This window comes from Heptranchias perlo, chromosome 21 (assembly GCF_035084215.1).
Source record: "Heptranchias perlo isolate sHepPer1 chromosome 21, sHepPer1.hap1, whole genome shotgun sequence".
Classification (NCBI taxonomy): Eukaryota; Metazoa; Chordata; class Chondrichthyes; order Hexanchiformes; family Hexanchidae; genus Heptranchias; species Heptranchias perlo.
The window spans coordinates 23,015,887-23,039,692 of NC_090345.1; the positions used below are offsets into that span (position 1 = coordinate 23,015,887).

Genomic DNA, 23,806 nt, shown 5'->3' on the forward strand with positions numbered 1-23,806 from the left:
AATTTTGCACGTGTTTCTACTTTTACAGCAAGAGGAAGTGAGCTTGTATTGTTTTTATTCATCTTTGTAATTTTTTTACTATCGCAGTGCTTTCCTTGAGACTTGCAAATGGAAATCACAGGTGTGAAGGAAGGATTGAAATTTTATATAATGGAAGATGGGGAACAGTGTGTGACGATGGCTGGACGATGAACAATGCAGAAGTGGTGTGTCGACAAATAGGATGTGGTGAAGCTGTTGCTACACTTCCGGTGGCTCACTTTGGTCCTGGTACTGGTGAAATTGTCTTGGATGATATTCAATGTCAAGGAAATGAACAGTATTTATGGAACTGTAGAAACAATGGCTGGCTTTCACACAACTGTCAGCACTCTGAGGATGTTGCGGTAAATTGCTCAGGTAACATATTTGCTTTGTTTTTAATAATTGTCTTTTGAAAAGAAAATAAATAACTGATCAATTTATAATGACAATAACAAGGTTCAGGGTTGAGAATGATTTCTGGATACACAGAGGATACATGATGCAGGGCTCTAGAATCCAATTTATACAGTGTCAGCTGAATTATTTGCTCAATCTGAACAGTGGAGATTGAACCCATAATATTCTGACTCAGAGACAAGTTGGCACTTAAAGGGTCTTAAATTAATGCATGGATTGTGGTAAACTTCCAATATCATCACTGTGAAACAATTTTACAGCACCATTCCTTCTCAACTGTGACATCATCTCCACAAAATATGTAACATTATCCCGTGCTGAACAGAAAGACATCCAGTTCTCACATTGGTGCAATTTTTAACCTTACGTGACATCATAAAGTATGTCTTTCTTTTACATTTTGTAAAATTTAATTATTTGGATAACTCATTGTTAAATAACATTTGACTATTATTATTTTAAGACTGTTAGTCAAATATTAATTGCAATAATTCTCATAGAATAGAATTGAAATGGTCCTCCAAGAGGTTCCAATATTTTTCCAAAAACAAAGTACAGGATAACATACGAGTATAATGATGTTTTATATTAAAACCAATGATCAAATAAAATAGCTTAGCTAATAAAGCAGTTTAAATGGTTATAAGAAATATTGAAAACTTCCTTTATCCAAATTCAACCAGGAGCTATAAAGCTAATACTATATAAAATGCTAAATACATTTTCTTTTTCTATTGACAGGTTATTCGTTAAACACACCAACAGGTAATCAGCATGTCCTTAGTTGTTTACTTAATAACTGGTTTAAGCAGAGCTGGCACAGAGCTCCACCATATTGGCAAACTAACGTGTGGTGACACTCAGCTGTAGGAAATGAGATGACCTGCTATATTCGCTACTGAAAGCTTTTGACTGACCATGTTGTCCGAGGAAGGGAAAACCGAGTGGACGCCAGTTTTCTCCACAGAGGGAAAAATGTGGAGGAAGAGTGTTTCTGCACACCTTCTCATAGACATTTAGAGCTTAGTATTAACTTAGCATTAACACAGGTCAAGTAGGATGCTGCCGGCCAGGGACCTGAGTCAAGGAGTAGTTGAGTGGGATGTAGAAAGACCACAGGAAGAAAATATACTGCTGTTTAAATTTGTGTAACTTGTAAGTTTCAGAAATAGAATTTGCTGGTATTGATGATGGTTATTAGATTGGGAGAAGAAGGACTGTAGATATAGAATGGGGGAAGGAGGACTGTAGATATTAAATCCTTTATTGTTTTCTCACTTCTTAGATCTTTTCGTTCTCCAATCTTTTCCTCACTGCTGCAACCAGAAGAAAAGACTTCCCAACCCCAACACACCCAAACAATGGCTCAGTAAATCTACTGCTTTTTAAAAATTCGTTGATGGGATGTGGGCATCGCTGGCAGGGCCAGCATTTATTGCCCATCCCTAATTGCCCTTGAGAAGGTGATGATGAGCCGCCTTCTTGAACCGCTACAGTCCGTGTGGTGAAGATTCTCCCACAGTGCTGTTAGGAAGGGAGTTTCAGGATTTTGACCCAGCGACAATGAAGGAGAGGTGATATAATTCCAAGTCAGGATGGTGTGTGATTTCGAGGGGAATGTGCAGATGGTGCTGTTCCCATGTGCCCGCTGCCCTTGTCCTTCTAGATGGTAGAGGTCGCGGGTATGGGAGGTGCTGTCGAAGAAGCCTAGGTGAGTTGCTGCAGTGCATCCTGTAGATGGTACACATTGTGATCAGATAAGCCACGTAGACCAGGAAGGTTCCACTGTGTGAGCTCATGATCTGCTCAGTGCTGACCAATTTAGTAGAGGGGTCCTGTAACAGGTATTAGATCTCTCATTAACATATGCAATGGCCATAATACCTATTTTAGACCACCGCTAGGGATGCCTGAATATCACTCGAGACAATATTAGATCGAACATATTACAGAGGTCCTTGGGGCACGTGATACAGCTCTGCAAGATTGGTCATTTTTTTCTCCCATTTTACCCTGGAGAAACAGGTGAGATAGGTCCCAATTTCCTGACCAATGGCTTAATATGAGCTGATAGTATCAGCCTTGGTTCAATTGGTCGCACTCTCACCTCTGGGTCAGACAGTCGTGGGTTTAAGCCCCACTGCAGAAACTTGAGCACATAATCCAGGTTAATGCTTATACATGGACTTTCAAAAGGCCTTTGATAAACTAGTATCAGTAATGGTGACCATGAAACTAACGGATTGTCATAAAAACCCATCTGGTTCACTAATGTCCTTTCGGGAAGGAAACCTGCCGTCCTTACCCGGTCTGGCCTATATGTGAGTCCAGACCCACAGCAATGTGGTTGATTCTTAATGGCCTAGCAAGCCACTCAGTTGTACAATATCACAAAGTACAGCACTGTGGGAGAACCTTCACCACACGGACTGCAGCGGTTCAAGGCGGCGGCTCACCCCCACCTTCTCAAGGGCAATTAGGGATGGGCAATAAATGCTTGCCTTGCCAGCGACGCCCACATTCCATGAACGAATAAGAAAAAAAGATAAAAGGTACCACATAGTAGACTTGTGACTAAGGTCCGATCACGTGGAGTCAGGGGACAAATAGGAGGAATATCCAGAGTACTGTGCACAATTCTAGTCTCCATATTGTAAAAAGTGTATAGAAGAACTGGAGAAGGTGCAAAAAAGATTTACAAGAATCATGCCAGAACTAAGAGGATATAACTATCAGGAAAGACTGAACAGGCTGGGGATCTTTTCTCTATAAAAGAGCAGACTGAGAGGCGACTTGATAGATATCTTTAAAATTATGAAGGAGTTTGATAGGGTGGACGTAGAGGGGATGTTTTCACTTGTGGGGGGATCCAAAACTAGGGGCCATAATTATAGGATAGTCACTAATAAATCCAATAAGGAATTCAGGAAAAACATCCTTACTCAGAGAGTGGTGAGAATGTGGAACTCGCTATCACATGGAGTGCTTGAGGCGAATAGCATAGATGCATTTAAGGGGAAGCGAAATAAGTACATGAGGGAGAAAGAAATAGAAGGATATGTTGATAGGATGAGATGAAGTAAGGTGGAAGGAAGCTCGTGTGGAGCATAAACACCAGCATAGAGCTGTTGGGCCGAGTGGCCTGTTTCTGTGCTGTAAAATTCTATGGAATTCTATGACACTTCAGTGCAGTACTGAGGGAATGCTGCACTGTCGAAGGTTCCGTCTTTCAGGTGAGACGCTAAACCGAGTCCCCATCTGCCCTCTACGATGGACGTAAAAGATCACATGGCCCTATTTCGAAGAAGAGCAGGGAGTTCTCCCGGTGTTCTGGCCAATGTTTATCCGTCAACCAACACCTAGAAGCAGATGATCTAGCCATTTACGGCATTGCTGTTTGTGGGAGCTTGCTGTGCACAAATTAGCGGCCGCGTTTCCTACATTCCAACAATGACTACACTTCAAAAGATCTTATTTGGCTGTGAAGGGAAATGCTGAGGTAGTTAATGGCGCAATATAAATGCAAGTCCTTTCTTTTTTTCGATGTGAATAGAAAACAAAAGTAAACCAGGTACAACCTGCATAATTTGTATTTTCTGTCGTGAAATATTTTCCCAGTGATAAAATGGTGCAGTTGCAATAAAAGTACTAAAATCATAAGTTAGTTTGAATGTCAAAAAATACATGTTGAGATTTAGTCAATTTTCCAGTGTAAGCTTTTAATATTATTATTCAGTTTTAGAAACATCAAAATAAACTTTTGTTTTTATTTATTTTACAACAGCTGCAATTGATACAGAAAGTTCAACAGGTAAAAAAAAGTTTTGTTATTTAAGCAACTGAAATTTGTGCAGAGTGAAAAGCATTTACTGTGTGATTTAGAAAAGGGCTGTTTTCAAGTGATGAATATTGAAGTATAACATATTAAATATAATTTCTGTCTAACACTCCATTAACACCATAGTTGCTAATTCACTTTGATAGCAGGCTGCCAGTACCAAATCAGCTGTGAACCATTTAAACACTGTGGACTAGAAATTCGATTGCGCCTGAAAGCAAGCACGGAGAGGGCAGGGCCCACGCTGCCTTCGCCTGTTCGTGTGGTCCAGGGTATTAGTACTAGATGAATTTCTGTTCAGCGTGAAATATGTGCCAGGACCTCATTATAATGATTCTGGCTTGCAACCAAAACTACCTGCACTATTCATTGGTTGCATGCCTGTTTGAAAATGGCCACACGGAGCATCGACGACCTGTGCCAGTCGGTACCGATGCAGGCGGATCGCAAAATCCGTGCTGCCTGCTGATTATAATGATTCGTGCATGCAGCCATCGTTAACCACGCTGTTCATTGGCTGCAAGCCTCTCGGAAGTGGGCCAATACCTGGAGGCCGGGGCGCTACTTAAATGCAGCCAGCACCTCCAAATGGGAGAGGCACTTGCTGTCCTCTCTCAAGATCAGCAAGCCTGTTCCCCCGCCAACCACTCCGCCAGTACATTGCTGGTGCCACTCAGCAAGCCAGCCCTGACTGCTGCAGCCCACGCTGAGATGTTTCAATCTGCAGTCGGGACCTCTAGGCCCAGAGCTGCTCTATGTCATCCTACAATTCCATGGAAAGTGTCCTCAATGGAAGCTCAGCAGCCTTCCACCTCACAGGCTGTAGCCACTGAGGAAGCACCTCGTTGGAGCTCCAGGAAGTGCACCGATCGCCATATTGTTATAGAAGGTAACGCTGGCAGCATTCCAAGTGAAAATTCATATATCTAATTTAGAGTCCTATTGCAGGACCCATTTTCCATTTTGGACCACCCCAAGCTTCACTCGCTATGTGCTAACCTCACTCAGCACAATGTGATGGTAACCAGCATGAAGGCCACCTCACCACTATGATACACGATGCCTTTAAATAGCGCTGGCCCAGTTTCTAAGCCAGTATGTTTGAGAGTGTGGCAGCTTATCAATTTTAAATGTAACCAATTCTGATGCCATAAAAATGCACTCAAAAATGCAGAAAATAGAGTGCAGAGGGGTCATTTTAACCCCGAAGAACAGGTGGGCCAGGGGTGGGTGGACAGTAAAAATAGTTGATTACATCATGGAACCGCAACCTGGGCAGGTTGGAGCCGGGTTGCAGTCCAGCTGATGCGATCAACAATTGGACTGGGTTTAACACAGGTGCGTTTGGATGTGCGCGGTCCGAAACCTGGAAGTTGCGTCCCCTATTAATGCCGGCGGGCAGATCGTTACTGGAGAATTTAACTAATTCAAATACTTAAGGTAGGTAATTTTTTGAGAATTCTGAACCTGAAACAAAGTTTACCTTACCTGCATGAGTTTCCCAAGGCTTCTCAAACTCGGCAGTAAAACGGAGGCGAGATTCATGCAGAAGTCGATTTGGCCCTTTAAACCTGTGATTGACACATCTCAAGAAAAGCTCAGGGATTGCAGCTGGTCTCTCAGTTCTCATCGGCAAACGTTTGGCTGAGAGTTGTTTGTGTTGGGTCTCTATTCACTCTTCCAGCCAATTAAATAAACTGAAAATAATCAATTGTTAATGTCCTAAATCAATGTTGAGTGTGTGCACAAGCTTATATTTTGAAGAATGATGACAACATCTGAAATATTGGAATATTCTGCAGTCAAGTTACTTGAAAGAATCATAACATTTTCAAAGAACTTGGCTGTTTTGTTAATAAAACTTATAAAACTCCAAAAATGTTTCCAATTCTCATCCAATTTGCCTATTTGCCTTTGTGTGGTCCATCTCTTCCCTTCTTTTTCTGGCTTTCTCTCTCTCCATCTTTGGCAATAGGCTTTCCATTGATATGGGTATTCCATGGACTTGGGTATACAGGGTATAATTTCAAAGTTTGCAAATGACACAAAACTCGGAAATGTAATAAACAATGTGGAGGACAGTTATAGACTTCAGGAGGACATAGACAGACTGGTGAAATGGGCAGACACATGGCAGATGAAATTTATCCCACAGAAGTGTGAAGTGATCCGTTGTGGTAGGAAGATTTAGGAGAGGCAATATAAACTAAATGGTACTATTTTAAAGAGTGTACAGGAACAGAGTGTCCTGGGAGTGTATGTACGCAAAACGTGGAAGGTGGCAAGATAAGTTGAGAAGGCTGTTTTAAAAAAGCATATGTGATTCTGGGCTTTTTAATAGAGGCATAGAGTACAAAAGCAAGGAAGTTATGCTAAACCTTTATAATGTGGAGATGCCGGTGATGGACTGGGGTTGACAATTGTAAACAATTTTACAACACCAAGTTATAGTCCAGCAATTTTATTTTAAATTCACAAGCTTTCGGAGACTTCCTCCTTCCTCAGGTAAATTACCTGAGGAAGGAGGAAGTCTCCGAAAGCTTGTGAATTTAAAATAAAATTGCTGGACTATAACTTGGTGTTGTAAACCTTTATAAAACAGTGGCTGGGCCTCAGCTGGAGTATTGTGTTCAATTCAGGGCACCACGTTTAGGAATGATGTCAAAGCCTCAGAGAGGGTGCAGAAGAGATTTACTAGAATGGTACCGGGGATGAGGGACTTCAGTTATGTGGAGAGACTGGAGAAGCTGGGGTTGTTCTCCTCAGAACAGAGAAGGTTAAGAGATTTGATAGAGGTGTTCAAAATCATGAATGGGTTTGATAGAGTAAATAAGGAGAAACTGTTTCTAGTAGCAGAACGGTTGGTAACCAGCGAATACATATTTAAGGTGATCATCAAAAGAGCCAGATGCGACATGATGAAACATTTTTTTACGCAGCGAGTTGTAATGATCTGGAATGATCTGCCTGAAAGGGTGGTGGAAGCAGATTCAATAGTAAATTTCAAAAGGAATTGGATAAATACTTGAAGGGAAAAAAATTACAGGGCCATGGGGAAAGAGCAGGGGAATGGGACTAATTGGATAGCTCTTTCACAGATCTGGCAAAGGCACGATGGGCTGAATGGTCTCCTCCTGTGCTGTACCTCCTATGATACTATGATGATACCAGGTATCGGCTGCTCTGGTAATGTTTTATTCCAAAGAAAACCAAAATTAGTTGTGATTTTTCAGTCATTTGCACTGGGTCGCCTGGGCTCAGAGAATATCAGCAGACCCGGCAGGATTCCTTTAAGGTCATGCACTTGGACTCACCTGATTTTCTGACTGATATTCTGTTTGCTCAGGCAATCCTGTGCATCTAGCTGCAGACCCAGGAAGTGGTCTCCTTTTATCTTTTTATAAAATTTGTTAATTTTCTTCTCATCACATTTCTCCATATTGCACATTAATCCTTGGCTGAGAAATGCAGTCTCTGCCAACAGTACATTTCCAGGCTGCGATGGGTAGTCGGAAAGAGTCCCAGAGTGAACCAAACTCTAATTTTCAATCCTTTTGTCTTGGGGCAAATGTATCCTCTGCTCTCTGCTTCCCCTGTGCTCCGTACCTCCTCACAGATCCAGCTGTGAATTCGTACTGTCCTGGGCACAAATCTCTGGGCACAAAGTGGAATGAAGATATATGACATCACGTTGAACAGCGAACAGCAGATTTTTGGGTCGTAGCGGAAAATACCAATTGAGTTTATTATCTAGAATTGTTGAGGTCTGATTAATTTAACCTGACATTTACTGTATAACAGGATATGGCTCATGCAGATACAACTGTGGGGGATATTCATCAGGTTGTTCCTGTGATTACAACTGTCCTTATTATGGCAACTGTTGCCCTGACTTCTGTGACCACTGTTCTTACATAAATAACGGTAAGAGAACTTTCAGAAAATAAACTAATATTTAAATGAATTTTAAAGTTAAAAAATAAATTCCAAAAAGACTCTCAGAATTACCAATGGGACTTTATTTAATATTATTGTTCATATTGTGAATCAGTGTAGCTGGAGTCCTGATAATGTGAGCTATTGTTCTGCCATATATAATGTGATCCATGAGATTATTGTGAGGACAGACCTGCCCTGGACTATTCCAATGTTAACACCAGGTCAGTCAGAAATACAGTAACTCAGTTCAGTTACAGATATCCGGCCTTTGGGACGTTTGCTCCAACTTGTTGAGTTTGTTCTCATGCTTCACTGCTTTGGAAAGTGTTTGTGGTGAGGTTCATTCCACTAAGAAAGGAGAGAACACCAGTGAGTGGCAGGAGATAAATGCTGACAGTTTCATGCAACACTTTGCAGGAGTGGGGAATAAGGTTATATTCTGAAATATTTACAAAAACAACTTTTAAAAATGATCATTACTGTAATATTTAAAATGATTAATTTTATTCATGTCAAGATTCTGCAAAATTCGGAAAAAGCAAATTCATTGCACCAGGACAACAGGCAGTGCCTGGATCAAGAATTTCTTGGGCCCTGGGCATCAAGTACATTCGGGAATTCTCTGCATTCCCCACAAAACCACCCTCCATCTCGATCCGTTAAAACACATTCAGTTGGTAAAATGGATGGAGAAATAGGCACACAGGGCTCAACGGGTGGGTTGGGGGCGTGGCGGGCAATGAAAATTGCCACCATTTCAGACCCACCCCCATCCCGTCCATTTCTGTTTTTTACCGGGGCGGGAAGAGGGGTGGGGAGACCAACCTTCTCTCAGGAGGCAGGTCGGGCCTCAAAACCTTTCAAATGGGCTTCGGGTCTCCATTTATTTGGACTTCCCAATTTCAACACTGCGGAACGGGATTGCCTTCTGTTTTAGGCATCGTGAAAGGAGGCGAGAAGGCCCGAGACTAACGAGTAGGTGCCTGGAAAGGCACAGCTTGTGAGTTCGGAGGAGCAGGAGTGCTTCCCCCAGGCTCGACAAGCCAAACTGCACCGACCCCCAACGATCGTGGACACCTGACACCCGATTCCGGACCCCCCCCCGATCGCGAATCCCTGATCCCGATGCTCCAGCCCCACTACGATCCTTCAACTCCTGAACCCGATCGTCCCACCCCGACCCCTGATCCTCCCCACGACCCCCGTCCTATCCCCCATTCCGATTGCCCAACCCCCGATTGTCCTCCTCAACGATCGTGGACTCCCGCGATGACCCCTGATCCGGACACCCCACTTATACTCCAAAAGAAATAACTTAGATGCGATTTACATAAACAACAAATATGTTTGTGCTGCATAATCTTGGTGCAAAGAAGCAACAGTTGTTATTTTAGTTGCATGAACACTAGATGGAACAGTGGGGAAAAATTGGATTAGGGTCCGTTCTGGACGATGGTAGCGTGATGCGCTAACACCCCGCGCCCGACGGACCCTTGGCAGGCAAGACACAAGTTTGGTCCCAGCTCCGAACTCTGAAAGCAAACATGCAGGTGCAGCAAGCAGTTAGGAAGGCAAATGGTACGTTGGCCTTCATTGCAAGAGGATTTGAGTATAGGAGCAAGGATGTCTTACTGCAGTCATGCAGGGCCTTGGTGAGACCACATCTGGAGTATTGTGTGCAGTTTTGGTCTCCTTACCGAAGCAAGGATATACTTGCCATAGAGGGAGTGCAGCGAAGGTTCACCAGACTGATCCCTGGGATGGCAGGACTGTCATATGGGGAGACATTGGGTCGACTCGGCCTGTATTCACTCGAGTTTAGAAGAATGAAAGGAGATCTCATTGAAACATATAAAATTCTGACTGGGCTAGACAGACTGGATGCAGGGAGGATGTTTCCCCTGGCTGGGGGGTCTCGTACGAGGGGTCACAGTCTCAGGATACGGGGTAGGACATTTCGGACTGAGATGAGGAGAAATTTCTTCACTCAGAGGGTGATGAACATATGGAATTCTCTACCACAGAAGGCAGTGGAGGCCAAGTCACTGAATATATTTAAGAAGGAGCTGGATAGATTTCTAGAAACAAAAGGCATCAAGGGGTATGGGGAGAGAGCGGGAATATTGTATTGAGATAGAAGATCAGCCATGATCATATTGAATGGCAGAGCAGGCTCGAAGGGCCGAAAGGCCTACTCCTGCTCCTATTTTCCAAGTTTCTCTGTCCCAAGGGAGCACTGACCTGCAATCAGTGTTCCTTTCCAGGCCTTGCACATGGAATGAATGCAATTTGCACTTTCCACCACCAGAAGGAGCTCCAGCTCTTAAAGGGAGGATGTGCCTTGGAAATCTCTAAAAGGGAGCTTGAACCTGTTATTTGCTGAAAATAACAGACTACTCTCTGCATGGAGTCTGAACAGAGATTAGACATTGCACACGTGAAACACAGATGCAGATCCCATCCCTATGTTGATACACACTGATGAGTTATGTTAAAACATTGAATAAAGGTTGCGCACTACTAAATCCCACATCCTCCAATCTGCATGCCAGACCTCACCAATCTGCCGATCTGAGTTGTTACCAGGCCTGCGAGAGTGCACGCACCAAGGTTCTCTGCTGTTGCACTCGAGACCTTGGGTGCAAGATGTGGACAGAAGGAAGGACATTCAATATTCACGGTAGTGAGGGGGGGTCGGCGTGTGTGGTGGTATTGGGGGGTGGGCAAGAGGCCCTCCAGATATATATTGAAAAGACAGTGGGAGGCAGCGGGGGACAAAGTCAATTTCAGGCGCACAGCATCATGAACATGGATGCAGAGCAGGAAGAAGTTCAATGCTTTGGCATGACTGGTCAAGGTGAGTGAGGTCAACTGTCAAGGGGCGTCTCCTACCAACTGCTCCACGCACTACACCCCCATCCCCCACATACCAATAAACCCTTTCCATCAGTACTCAACTCTTCCAATCAGATGCTTCCTCTCGCCCTTACACATTAGCACATTAACACTGGCAGCTATTCAACCATGACAGGCACATCACCCAGACACACATCCCGCTTTCTTGCAGGAGAAGATGGCACATATCAAGAGGCAGCAAGTGGCAGTGGCATTTAGCCCCTCGAGCCTGTTCCACCATTCAGTGAGATCATAGTGGACCTGTGACCTAACTCCATATACCCATCTTAGCCCCATACCCCTGAATACCCTTGGTTCACAGAAATCTAACAATCTCAGCTTTAACATTCACAATTGAGCTCGCATCAACTGCCGTCTGCAGAAGAGCGTTCCAAACGCCTCCCACACTTTGCGTGTAGAAGCATTTCCTAACTTCACTCCTGCACATCCTGGCTCCAAATGCTAAATTATGTCCCCACGTCCTAGTATTGAAGTCTAGGAGACCTCCGAAAACAGTTACAAATGTCTGGGCATTCAGAGGCAATAACCCCGCCATTAACCTGTAAATCCTGCATGGTCACTTTAAATAGCGCTGGTGGGGTGTCCTCCAGGCACTCCAAGACACGTTCAGATGGTCAGGGTTAAGGCTGTGCGTTGAGTTGAGCATTAAGTCCCAAAATGGTGTCCATCACTTTAAATCAGTGTTGCACACTGATTGAAGCCATTTTCTCCCTACCTTACATGATTCCAGCTTTTCTTATCTGTGCCTGCGCAAACTCCTATACCAAGATGGAATCAGGCGCACATCATGCACGAAACATGCGTACGCATCCAAGATTGGGTGTCGGGGAGGCCCAATTAAGTGCACAGTGTGTCCAGTTTTGGTCCCCTCACATGGTGGGTGATATTGAGGCTTTGGAAAGGGTGCAGGGGAGGCCCGCGGATTAATTCCCAGTTTGAAGCATCTTAGTTACCAAGGAAAGCTCAAAGAGCTGAGACATTGAATTTGAGAGAAACGTAGATTATGGGGTGATTTAGATCGAGGTTTACAAGATGATGAAGGGAATAGATTGCGTTTGTGTCGTCTGTTTGTTTCAACTAAATAGGATAGGGAGGACCAGGGGTCACAATCTCAAGTTATGTGAAGGCTGAATTAGGTTTGATGTTAGGAGGTAGTTTACTTCCCAGAGAATAGTGAACCTGTGGAACAGGCTGCCGGCTCGAGCAGTGGACGCTGATTCACTGAATTTCTTCAGAGAGCTGGACCTGTTTCTGGCTGGGGCGGAGATCACCTTGTACAAAAGGTAGGTGCTCCATAACATTAATCAGGGCCAGAGTATTCTCTTGGACTAGTTTCGATTGGAGAAGAATTTTACAGATTTCTTTCTCAAATTTGCCTGGGTTTTTATTCGCCGCTCCCAAGAGATTACATGGCTTCTGGGTGGAGTGGGGGTGTATATATTTTATATTGTGTGGGACAGGCTGGAGGCACGAGTGGGTCTTTTCCTGTCCATCATTGTTCGTATGCAGGTAAATGTCAGTCATAGCTGATGTTGATAATTTCATTTTCATCATGTGTTATATTAATGTTTCTATGAGTATGAATGGAAGAGGATTGTTCAAAAACATTTGACAAAGCAAATCAATTCAATGTGTTCCTGTACAGGATACTGTGGTGTTTCTGAAACTCCTTCAGGTCAGTAATATTTAAATTCATTCGTTTTTTAAAAAAAATGTTGTTTGGACATTTGCTGAGACTTTATAAATCAACCAATAATCTTAATGGCTGTACTCATAGAATCGCATTGTGATTTGGTAAATTCTTTGTATACTGCTGTCTAAAGTTTACATATTATTCATGTAGCGAAGCAATGTGTTCTACATTGTAATATTTTGATGCTGTTTTATTACAATGTTAAATAGCTCTAATGTTCTTTTAATGTAATCTGTATTGTTCATCAGAGATTAAGATTCCAGCATTGTATCGAAAGGCAAAATGTGAAATCAAACAAGATACCTGAATGTTCAGCTTGTAATGTTCCAACATACTGTTCCATGAGCAGCACATGAATAACCTTTTTATCAATTTGCAGCTTCAGAGATTAATGAGAAATTGTTTTTCCCATCGCCTCAAATAGAAGAAAATGACAAAGACTTCTCTTCTTTTAAGCATTTGTGTTGCTGTTTTCTGTCATTGATTGACAGAATGTCCAAATGTGAAAACAACAGAATCATTCAGCCAGTGCGGAAAATGAAAATGTGATTCTCCAAGATAACTGAGAAAAAAATTGTCATGCCATTGTCCAATTTGCCAGCCTGATTGAACAAGCATAAAATTTCTGCAGTAATTATCGGTGATACAAGAATAATCACTAGTGCACCTCTACTGCAGGTGCAGATCAAACCCCTCCGAGAAAGCTCTGGAAGTCTTGGAGCTACGTTAAACAGGCGGCAGATGTAACAACCCACGTCTCTGCTGCTCTTCCTGAGCTTTCGCGCGCAGGGAAATTTCCCTTTTATGTTTTCGTGGGTAATATGAAAGACAAATAAATTAAAGCTTTCATCAAATCAGGTACAAGCTGCATAATTAGAATTTTCTGTAGTGAAATATTTTCCCAGTGATAAAATGGTGCAGTTGCAATAAAAGTACTGGAATCATAAGTTAGTTTGACTGTGAAAAAATACATGTTGAGATTTAGTCAATTTTCCAGTGTAAGCTTTTAATATTATTATTCAGTTTTAGAAACATCAAAATAAACTTTTGTTTTCATTTATTTTACAACAGTTACAACTGATGCAGAAATTGTAACAGGTAAAAAAAAGTTTTGTTATTTAAGCAACTGAAATTTGCACAGAGTGAAAAGCATTTACTGTGTGATTTAGAAAAGGGCTGTTTTCAAGTGATCAATATTGAAGTATAACATATTAAATATAATTTCTGTCTAACACTCCATTAACACCATAGTTGCTAATTCACTTTGATAGCAGGCTGCCAGTACCAAATTAGCTGTGAACCATTTAAACACTATGGCCTAGAAATTCGATTGCGCCTGAAAGCGAGAACGCAGAGGGCAGGGCCCACGCTGCCTTTGCCTGTTCGTGTGGTCCCAGGGTATTAGTGCTTGATGAATTTCTGTTTAGCGTGAAATATGTGCCAGGACCCCATTATAATGATTCAGGCTTGCAACCAACACTATCTGCACTATTCATTGGTTGCATGCCTGTTTGAAAATGGGCACACGGAGCATCGACTACCTGTGCCAGTCGGTACCGATGGAGGCAGATCGCAAAATCCGTGCTGCCTGCTGATTATAATGATTCGTGCGTGCAGCCAGCGTTATCCATGCTGTTCATTGGCTGCACGCCTCTCGCAAGTGGGCAATATCAGGAGGCTGGGGCTCTACTTAAAGGCAGCCAGCACCTCCTAAAGGGGAGAGGCACTTGCTGTCCTCTCTCAAGATCAGCAAGCCTGCTCCCCTGCCAGCCACTCCGCCAGTGGATTGCTGGTGCCACCCAGCAAGCCAGCCCTGACTGCTGCAGCCCACGCTGAGATGTTTCAATCTGCAGTCGGGACCTCGAGGCCCAGAGCTGCTCTATGTCATCCTACAAGACCATGTAAAGTGTCATAGAATCATAGAAGTTTACAACATGGAAACAGGCCCTTCGGCCCAACATGTCCATGTCGCCCAGTTTATACCACTAAGCTAGTCCCAATTGCCTGCACTTGGCCCATATCCCTCTATACCCATCTTACCCATGTAACTGTCCAAATGCTTTTTAAAAGACAAAATTGTACCCGCCTCTACTACTGCCTCTGGCAGCTCGTTCCAGACACTCACCACCCTTTGAGTGAAAAAATTGCCCCTCTGGACCCTTTTATATCTCTCCCCTCTCACCTTAAATCTATGCCCCCTCGTTATAGACTCCCCTACCTTTGGGAAAAGATTTTGACTATCGACCTTATCTATGCCCCTCATTATTTTATAGACTTCTATAAGATCACCCCGAAACCTCCTACTCTCCAGGGAAAAAAGTCTCAGTCTATCCAACCTCTCCCTATAAGTCAAACCATCAAGTCCCGGTAGCATCCTAGTAAATCTTTTCTGCACTCTTTCTAGTTTAATAATATCCTTTCTCTAATAGGGTGACCAGAACTGTACACAATATTCCAAGTGTGGCCTAACCATTGTCTTGTACAACTTCAACAAGACATCCCAACTCCTGTATTCAATGTTCTGACCAATGAAACCAAGCATGCTGAATGCCTTCTTCACCACCCTATCCACCTGTGACTCCACTTTCAAGGAGCTATGAACCTGTACTCCTAGTTCTCTTTGTTCTATAACTCTCCCCAACGCCCTACCATTAATGGAGTAGGTCCTGGCCCGATTTGATCTACCAAAATGCATCACCTCACATTTATCTAAATTAAACTCCATCTGCCATTCATCGGCCCACTGGCCCAATTTATCAAGATCCCGTTGCAATCCTAGATAACCTTCTTCACTGTCCACAATGCCACCAATCTTGGTGTCATCTGCAAACTTACTAACCATGCCTCCTAAATTCTCATCCAAATCATTAATATAAATAAAAAATAACAGCGGACCCAGCACCGATCCCTGAGGCACACCGCTGGTCACAGGCCTCCAGTTTGAAAACCTCAATGGAAGCTCAGCAGCCTTCCACCTCACAGGCTGTAGCCACTGGGGAAGCACCTCGTTGGAGCTCCAGGAAGTGCACCGATCGCCATATTGTTATAGAAGGTAACGCTGGCAGCATTCCAAGTGGAAATTCATATATCTAATTTGGAGTCCTATGCAGGACCCATTTTCCATTTTGGACCACCCCAAGCTTCACTCGCTATGTGCTAACCTCACTCAGCACAATGTGATGGTAACCAGCATGAAGGCCACCTCACCACTATGATACACGATGCCTTTAAATAGCGCTGGCCCAGTTTCTAAGCCAGTATGTTTGAGAGTGTGGCAGCTTATCAATTTTAAATGTAACCAATTCTAATGCCATAAAAATGCACTCAAAAATGCAGAAAATACAGTGCAGAGGGGTCATTTTAACCCCGAAGAACAGGTGGGCCAGGGGTGGGTGGACAGTAAAAATAGTTGATTACATCACGGGACCGCAACCTGGGCAGGTTGGAGCCGGGTTGCAGTCCAGCTGATGTGATCAACAATTGGACTGGGTTTAACACAGGTGCGTTTGGATGTGCGCGGTCCGAAACCTGGAAGTTGCGTCCCCTATTAATGCCGGCAGGCAGATCGTTACTGGAGAATTTAACTACTTCAAATACTTAAGGTAGGTAATTTTTTGAGAATTCTGAACCTGAAACAAAGTTTACCTTACCTGCATGAGTTTCCCAAGGCTTCTCAAACTCGGCAGTGAAACGGAGGCGAGATTCATGCAGAAGTCGATTTGGCCCTTTAAACCTGTGATTGACACATCTCAAGAAAAGCTCAGGGATTGCAGCTGGTCTCTCAGTTCTCATCGGCAAACGTTTGGCTGAGAGTTGTTTGTGTTGGGTCTCTATTCACTCTTCCAGCCAATTAAATAAACTGAAAATAATCAATAGTTAATGTCCTGAATCAATGTTGAGTGTGTGCACAAGCTTATATTTTGAAGAATGATGACAACATCTGAAATATTGGAATATTCTGCAGTCAAGTTACTTGAAAGAATCATAACATTTTCAAAGAACTTGGCTGTTTTGTTAATAAAACTTATAAAACTCCAAAAATGTTTCCAATTCTCATCCAATTTGCCTATTTGCCTTTGTGTGGTCCATCTCTTCCCTTCTTTTTCTGGCTTTCGCTCTCTCCATCTTTGGCAATAGGCTTTCCATTGATATGGGTATTCCATGGACTTGGGTATACAGGGTATAATTTCAAAGTTTGCAAATGACACAAAACTCAGGAATGTAATAAACAATGTGGAGGACAGTAATAGACTTCAGGAAGACATCGACAGACTGGTGAAATGGGCAGACACATGGCAGATGAAATTTAACCCATTGAAGTGTGAAGTGATCCGTTGTGGTAGGAAGATTGAGGAGAGGCAATATAAACGAAATGGTACTATTTTAAAGGGTGTACAGGAACAGAGAGACCTGGGAGTGTATGTACGCAAAACTTGGAAGGTGGCAAGATAAGTTGAGAAGGCTGATTAAAAAAAGCATATGTGATTCTGGGCTTTTTAATAGAGGCATAGAGTACAAAAGCAAGGAAGTTACGCTAAACCTTTATAAAACAGTGGCTAGGCCTCAGCTGGAGTATTGTGTTCAATTCAGGGCACCACGTTTAGGAATGATGTCAAAGCCTTAGAGAGGGTGCAGAAGAGATTTACTAGAATGGTACCGGGGATGAGGGACTTCAGTTATGTGGAGAGACTGGAGAAGCTGGGGTTGTTCTCCTCAGAACAGAGAAGGTTAAGAGATCTGATAGAGGTGTTCAAAATCATGTTTGGGTTTGATAGAGTAAATAAGGAGAAACTATTTCTAATGGCAGAAGGGTTGGTAACCAGCGAATACATATTTAAGGTGATCATCAAAAGAGCCAGATGTGACATGATGAAACATTGTTTTATGCAGCGAGTTGTAATGATCTGGAATGATCTGCCTGAAAGGGTGGTGGAAGCAGATTCAATAGTAACTTTCAAAAGGAATTGGATAAATACTTGAAGGGAAAACAATTACAGGGCCATGGGGAAAGAGCAGGGGAATTGGACTAATTGGATAGCTCTGTCAAAGAGCTGGCATAGGCACAATGGGCTGAATGATCTCCTCCTGTGCTGTACCTCCTATGATACTATGATGATACCAGGTATAGGCTGCTCTGGTAATGTTTTATTCCAATGAAAACCAAAATTAGTTGTGATTTTTCTGTCATTTGCACTGGGTCGCCTGGGCTCAGAGAATATCAGCAGACCCGGCAGGATTCCTTTCAGGTCATGCACTTGGACTCACCTGATTTTCTGATATTCTGTTTGCTCAGGCAATCCTGTGCATCTAGCTGCAGACCCAGGAAGTGGTCTCCTTTTATCTTTTTATAAAATTTGTTAATTTTCTTCTCATCACATTTCTCCATATTGCACATTAATCCTTGGCTGAGAAATGCAGTCTCTGCCAACAGTACATTTCCAGGCTGCGATGGGTAGTCGGAAAGAGTCCCAGAGTGACCCAAACTCTAATTTTCAATCCTTTTGTCTTGGGGCAAATGTATCCTCTGCTCTCTGCTTCCCCTGTGCTCCGTACCTCCTCACAGATCCAGCTGTGAATTCGTACTGTCCTGGGCACAAATCTCTGGGCACAAAGTGGAATGAAGATATATGACATCACGTTGAACAGGGAACAGCAGATTTTTGGGTCGTAGCGGAAAATACCAATTGAGTTTATTATCTAGAATTGTTGAGGTCTGATTAATTTAACCTGACATTTACTGTATAACAGGATATGGCTCATGCAGATACAACTGTGGGGGATATTCATCAGGTTGTTCCTGTGATTACAACTGTCCTTATTATGGCAACTGTTGCCCTGACTTCTGTGACCACTGTTCTTACATAAATAACGGTAAGAGAACTTTCAGAAAATAAACTAATATTTAAATGAATTTTAAAGTTAAAAAATAAATTCCAAAAAGACTCTCAGAATTACCAATGGGACTTTATTTAATATTATTGTTCATATTGTGAATCAGTGTAGCTGGAGTCCTGATAATGTGAGCTATTGTTCTGCCATATATAATGTGATCCATGAGATTATTGTGAGGACAGACCTGCCCTGGACTATTCCAATGTTAACACCAGGTCAGTCAGAAATACAGTAACTCAGTTCAGTTACAGATATCCGGCCTTTGGGACGTTTGCTCCAACTTGTTGAGTTTGTTCTCATGCTTCACTGCTTTGGAAAGTGTTTGTGGTGAGGTTCATTCCACTAAGAAAGGAGAGAACACCAGTGAGTGGCAGGAGATAAATGCTGACAGTTTCATGCAACACTTTGCAGGAGTGGGGAATAAGGTTATATTCTGAAATATTTACAAAAACAACTTTTAAAAATGATCATTACTGTAATATTTAAAATGATTAATTTTATTCATGTCAAGATTCTGCAAAATTCGGAAAAAGCAAATTCATTGCACCAGGACAACAGGCAGTGCCTGGATCAAGAATTTCTTGGGCCCTGGGCATCAAGTACATTCGGGAATTCTCTGCATTCCCCACAAAACCACCCTCCATCTCGATCCGTTAAAACACATTCAGTTGGTAAAATGGATGGAGAAATAGGCACACAGGGCTCAACGGGGGGGTTGGGGGCGTGGCGGGCAATGAAAATTGCCACCATTTCAGACCCACCCCCATCCCGTCCATTTCTGTTTTTTACCGGGGCGGGAAGAGGGGTGGGGAGACCAACCTTCTCTCAGGAGGCAGGTCGGGCCTCAAATCCTTTCAAATGGGCTTCGGGTCTCCATTTATCTGGACTTCCCAATTTCAACACCGCGGAACGGGATTGCCTTCTGTTTTAGGCATCGTGAAAGGAGGCGAGAAGGCCCGAGACTAACGAGTAGGTTCCTAGAAAGGCACAGCTTGTGAGTTCGGAGGAGCAGGAGTGCTTCCCCCAGGCTCGACAAGCCAAACTGCACCAACCCCCAACGATCGTGGACACCTGACACCCGATTCCAGACCCTCCCCCCCGATCGCGAATCCCCGATCACGATCCTCCAGACCCACTACGATCCTTCAACTCCTGAACCCGATCGCCCACCCTGACCCCTGATCCTCCCCACGACCCCCGTCCTATCCCCCATTCCGATTGCCCAACCCCCAATTCTCCTCCTCAACGATCGTGGACTCCCGCGATGACCCCCGATCCCGACACCCCACTTATACTCCAAAAGAAATAACTTAGATGCGATTTGCATAAACAACAAATAGGTTTGTGCCTAATAATCTTGGTGCAAATAAGCAATAGTTGTTATTTTAGTTCCATGAACACTAGATGGAATAGTGGGGAAAAATTGGATAAGGGTCCGTTCTAGGCGATGGTAGCGTGATGCGCTAACACCCCGCGCCCGACGGACCCTTGGCAGGCAAGACACAAGTTTGGTCCCAGCTCCGAACTCTGAAAGCAAACATGCAGGTGCAGCAAGCAGTTAGGAAGGCAAATGGTACGTTGGCCTTCATTGCTAGAGGATTTGAGTATAGGAGCAAGGATGTCGTACTGCAGTTATACAGGGCCTTGGTGAGACCACATCTGGAGTATTGTGTGCAGTTTCGGTCTTCTTACCTAAGAAAGGATATACTTGCCAAAGAGGGAGTGGAGCAAAGGTTCACCAGACTGATCCCTGGGATGGCAGGACTGCCATATGAGGAGAGATTGGGTCGACCTGGCCTGTAATCACTCGAGTTTAGAAGGATGAAGGGGGATCTCATTGAAACATATAAAATTCTGGCAGGGCTGGACAGACTGGATGCAGGGAGGATGTTTCCCCTGGCTGGGGGATCCAGAACGAGGGGTCACAGTCTCAGGATACGTGGTCGGACATTTAGGACTGAGATGAGGAGAAATTTCTTCACTCAGAGGGTGGTGAACCTGTGGAATTCTCCACCACAGAAGCCAGTGGAGGCCAAGTCACTGAATATATTTAAGATGGAGCTAAATAGATTTCTCGACACAAAAGGCATCAAGGGGCATGGGGAGAGAGCGGGAATATTGTGTTGAGATAGAAGATCAGCCATGATCATATTGAGTGGCGGCGCAGGCTCGAAGGGCCGAAAGGCCTACTCCTGCTCCTATTTTCCAAGTTTCTATGTCCCAAGGGAGCACTGACCTGCAATCAGTGTTCCTTTCCAGGCCTTGCACATGGAATGAATGCAATTTGCACTTTCCACCACCAGAAGGAGCTGCAGCTCTTAAAGGGAGGATGTGCCTTCGAAATCTCTTCAAGGCAGCTTGAACCTGTTATTTGCTGAAAATAACAGACTACTCTCTGCATGGAGTCTGAACAGAGATCAGACATTGCACACGTTAATCACAGATGCAGATCCCATCCCTATGTTGATACACACTGATGAGTTATGTTAAAACATTGAATAAAGGTTGCGCACTACTAAATCCCACATCCTCCAATCTGCACGCCAGACCTCACCAATCTGCCGATCTGAGTTGTTACCAGGCCTGCGAGAGTGCACGCACCAAGGTTTTCTGCTGTTGCACTCGAGACCTTGGGTGCAAGAGGTGGACAGAAGGAAGGACATTCAATATTCGCGGTAGAGTTGGGGGTGGGGGGAGGGTGGAAGGCGGGTCAAGAGGCCCTCCAGACATATATTGAAAAGACAGTGGGAGGCAGCGGGGGACAAAGTCAATTTCAGGCGCACAGCATCATGAACATGGATGCAGAGCAGGAAGAAGTTCAATGCTTTGATATGAGTGGTCAAGGTGAGTGAGGTCAACTGTCAAGGGGCGTCTCCTACCAACTGCTCCACGCACTACACCCCACATCCCCCATATACCAATAAGCTCTTTCCATCAGTACTCAACTCTTCCAATCAGATGCTTCCTCTCGCCCTTACACATTACCACTGTTTCAAGCCGCCCACTCACAACTCACAGGCCACAGACACTGGCAGCTATTCAACCATGACAGGCACATCACCCATACACGCCTCGCTTTCTTGCAGGAGAAGATGGCACATATCAAGAGGCAGCACGTGGCAGTGGCTATTAGCCCCTCGAGCCTGTTCCACCATTCAGTGAGATCATAGTGGACCTGTGACCTAACTCCATATACCCATCTTAACCCCATACCCCTTAATACCCTTGGTTCACAGTAATCTATCAATTTCAGATTTAACATTCACAATTGAGCTCGCATCAACTACCGTCTGCAGAAGAGCGTTCCAAATGTCTCCGACCCTTTGCGTGTAGAAGCATTTCCTAACTTCACTCCCGCACATCCTGGCTCCAAGTGCGAAGTTATGTCCCCATGTCCTAGTATTGAAGTCTAGGAGACCTCCGAAAACAGTTACAAATGTCTGGGCATCCAGAGGCAATAACCCCGCCATTAACCTGTAAATCCTGCATGGTCACTTTAAATAGCGCTGGTGGGGTATCCTCCAGGCACTCCAAGACACGTTCAGATGGTCAGGGTTAAGGCTGTGCGTTGAGTTGAGCATTAAGTCCCAAAATGGTGTCCATCACTTTAAATCAGTGTTGCACACTGATTGAAGCCATTTTCTCCCTACCTTACATGATTCCAGCGTATCTTATCTGCGCCTGCGCAAACTCCGATACCAAGATAGAATCTGGTGTACATCATGCAGGAAACATGCGTACGCATCCAAGACGCCATCTTGGGTGTCGGGGAGGCCCAATTAAGTGCACAGTGTGTCCAGTTTTGGTCCCCTCACATGGTGGGTGATATTGAGGCTTTGGAAAGGGTGCAGGGGAGGCCCATGGATTAATTCCCAGTTTGAAGCATCTTAGTTACCAAGGAAAGCTCAAAGAGCTGAGACACTGAATTTGAGAGAAACGTAGATTATGGGGTGATTTAGATCGAGGTTTATAAGATGTTGAAGGGAATAGATTGCGTTTGTGTCGTCTGTTTGTTTCAACTAAATAGGATAGGGAGGACCAGGGGTCACAGTCTCAAGTTATGTAAAGGCTGAATTAGGTTTGATGTTAGGAGGTAGTTTACTTCCCAGAGAATAGTGAACCTGTGGAACAGGCTGCCGGCTCGAGCAGTGGACGCTGATTCACTGAATTTCTTCAGAGAGCTGGACCTGTTTCTGGCTGGGGCGGAGATCACCTTGTACAAAAGGTAGGTGCTCCATAACATTAATCAGGGCCAGAGTATTCTCTTGGACTAGTTTCGATTGGAGAGGAATTTTACAGATTTCTTTCTCAAATTTGCCTGGGTTTTTATTCGCCTCTCCCGAGAGATTACATGGCTTCTGGGTGGAGTGGGGGGGTGTATATATTTTATATTGTGTGGGACAGGCTGGAGGCACGAGTGGGTCTTTTCCTGTCCATCATTGTTCGTATGCAGGTAAATGTCAGTCATAGCTGATGTTGATAATTTCATTTTCATCATGTGTTATATTAATGTTTCTATGAGTATGAATGGAAGAGGATTGTTCAAAAACATTTGACAAAGCAAATCAATTCAATGTGTTCCTGTACAGGATACTGTGGTGTTTCTGAAACTCCTTCAGGTCAGTAATATTTAAATTCATTCATTTTTTACAAAAAATTGTTGTTTGGACATTTGCTGAGACTTTATAAATCAACCAATAATCTTAATGGCTATACTCAGAGAATCGCATTGTGATTTGGTAAATTCTTTGTACACTGCTGTCTAAAGTTTACATATTATTCATGTAGCTAAGCAATGTGTTCTGCATTGTAATATTTTAATGCTGTTTTATTACAATGTTAAAAAGCTCTAATGTTGTTTTAATGTAATCTGTATTGTTCATCAAAGATCAAGATTCCAGCATTGTATCTGAAGGCAAAATGTGAAATCAAACAAGATACCTGAATGTTCAGCTTGTAATGTTCCAACATACTGTTCCATGAGCAGAACATGAATAACCTTTTTATCAATTTGCAGTGGGTACGGTAGCATAGTGGTTATGTTACTGGACTAGTAATCCCGAGGCTTGGACTAATAATCCAGAGTT

The 23,806-nt window shown here is 43.6% G+C and overlaps 1 long non-coding RNA gene across 1 annotated transcript; it reads left to right on the forward strand.

Annotated features, from left to right (window-relative positions):
* Positions 1 to 309: 309 nt before the first annotated feature.
* Positions 310 to 8,145, forward strand: LOC137340056 (uncharacterized). The gene is made up of 4 exons (XR_010966689.1): positions 310 to 399; positions 1,183 to 1,206; positions 4,226 to 4,252; positions 8,081 to 8,145. It is a non-coding gene; the product is annotated as an uncharacterized lncRNA (long non-coding RNA).
* The last annotated feature ends 15,661 nt before the right edge of the window (positions 8,146 to 23,806 follow it).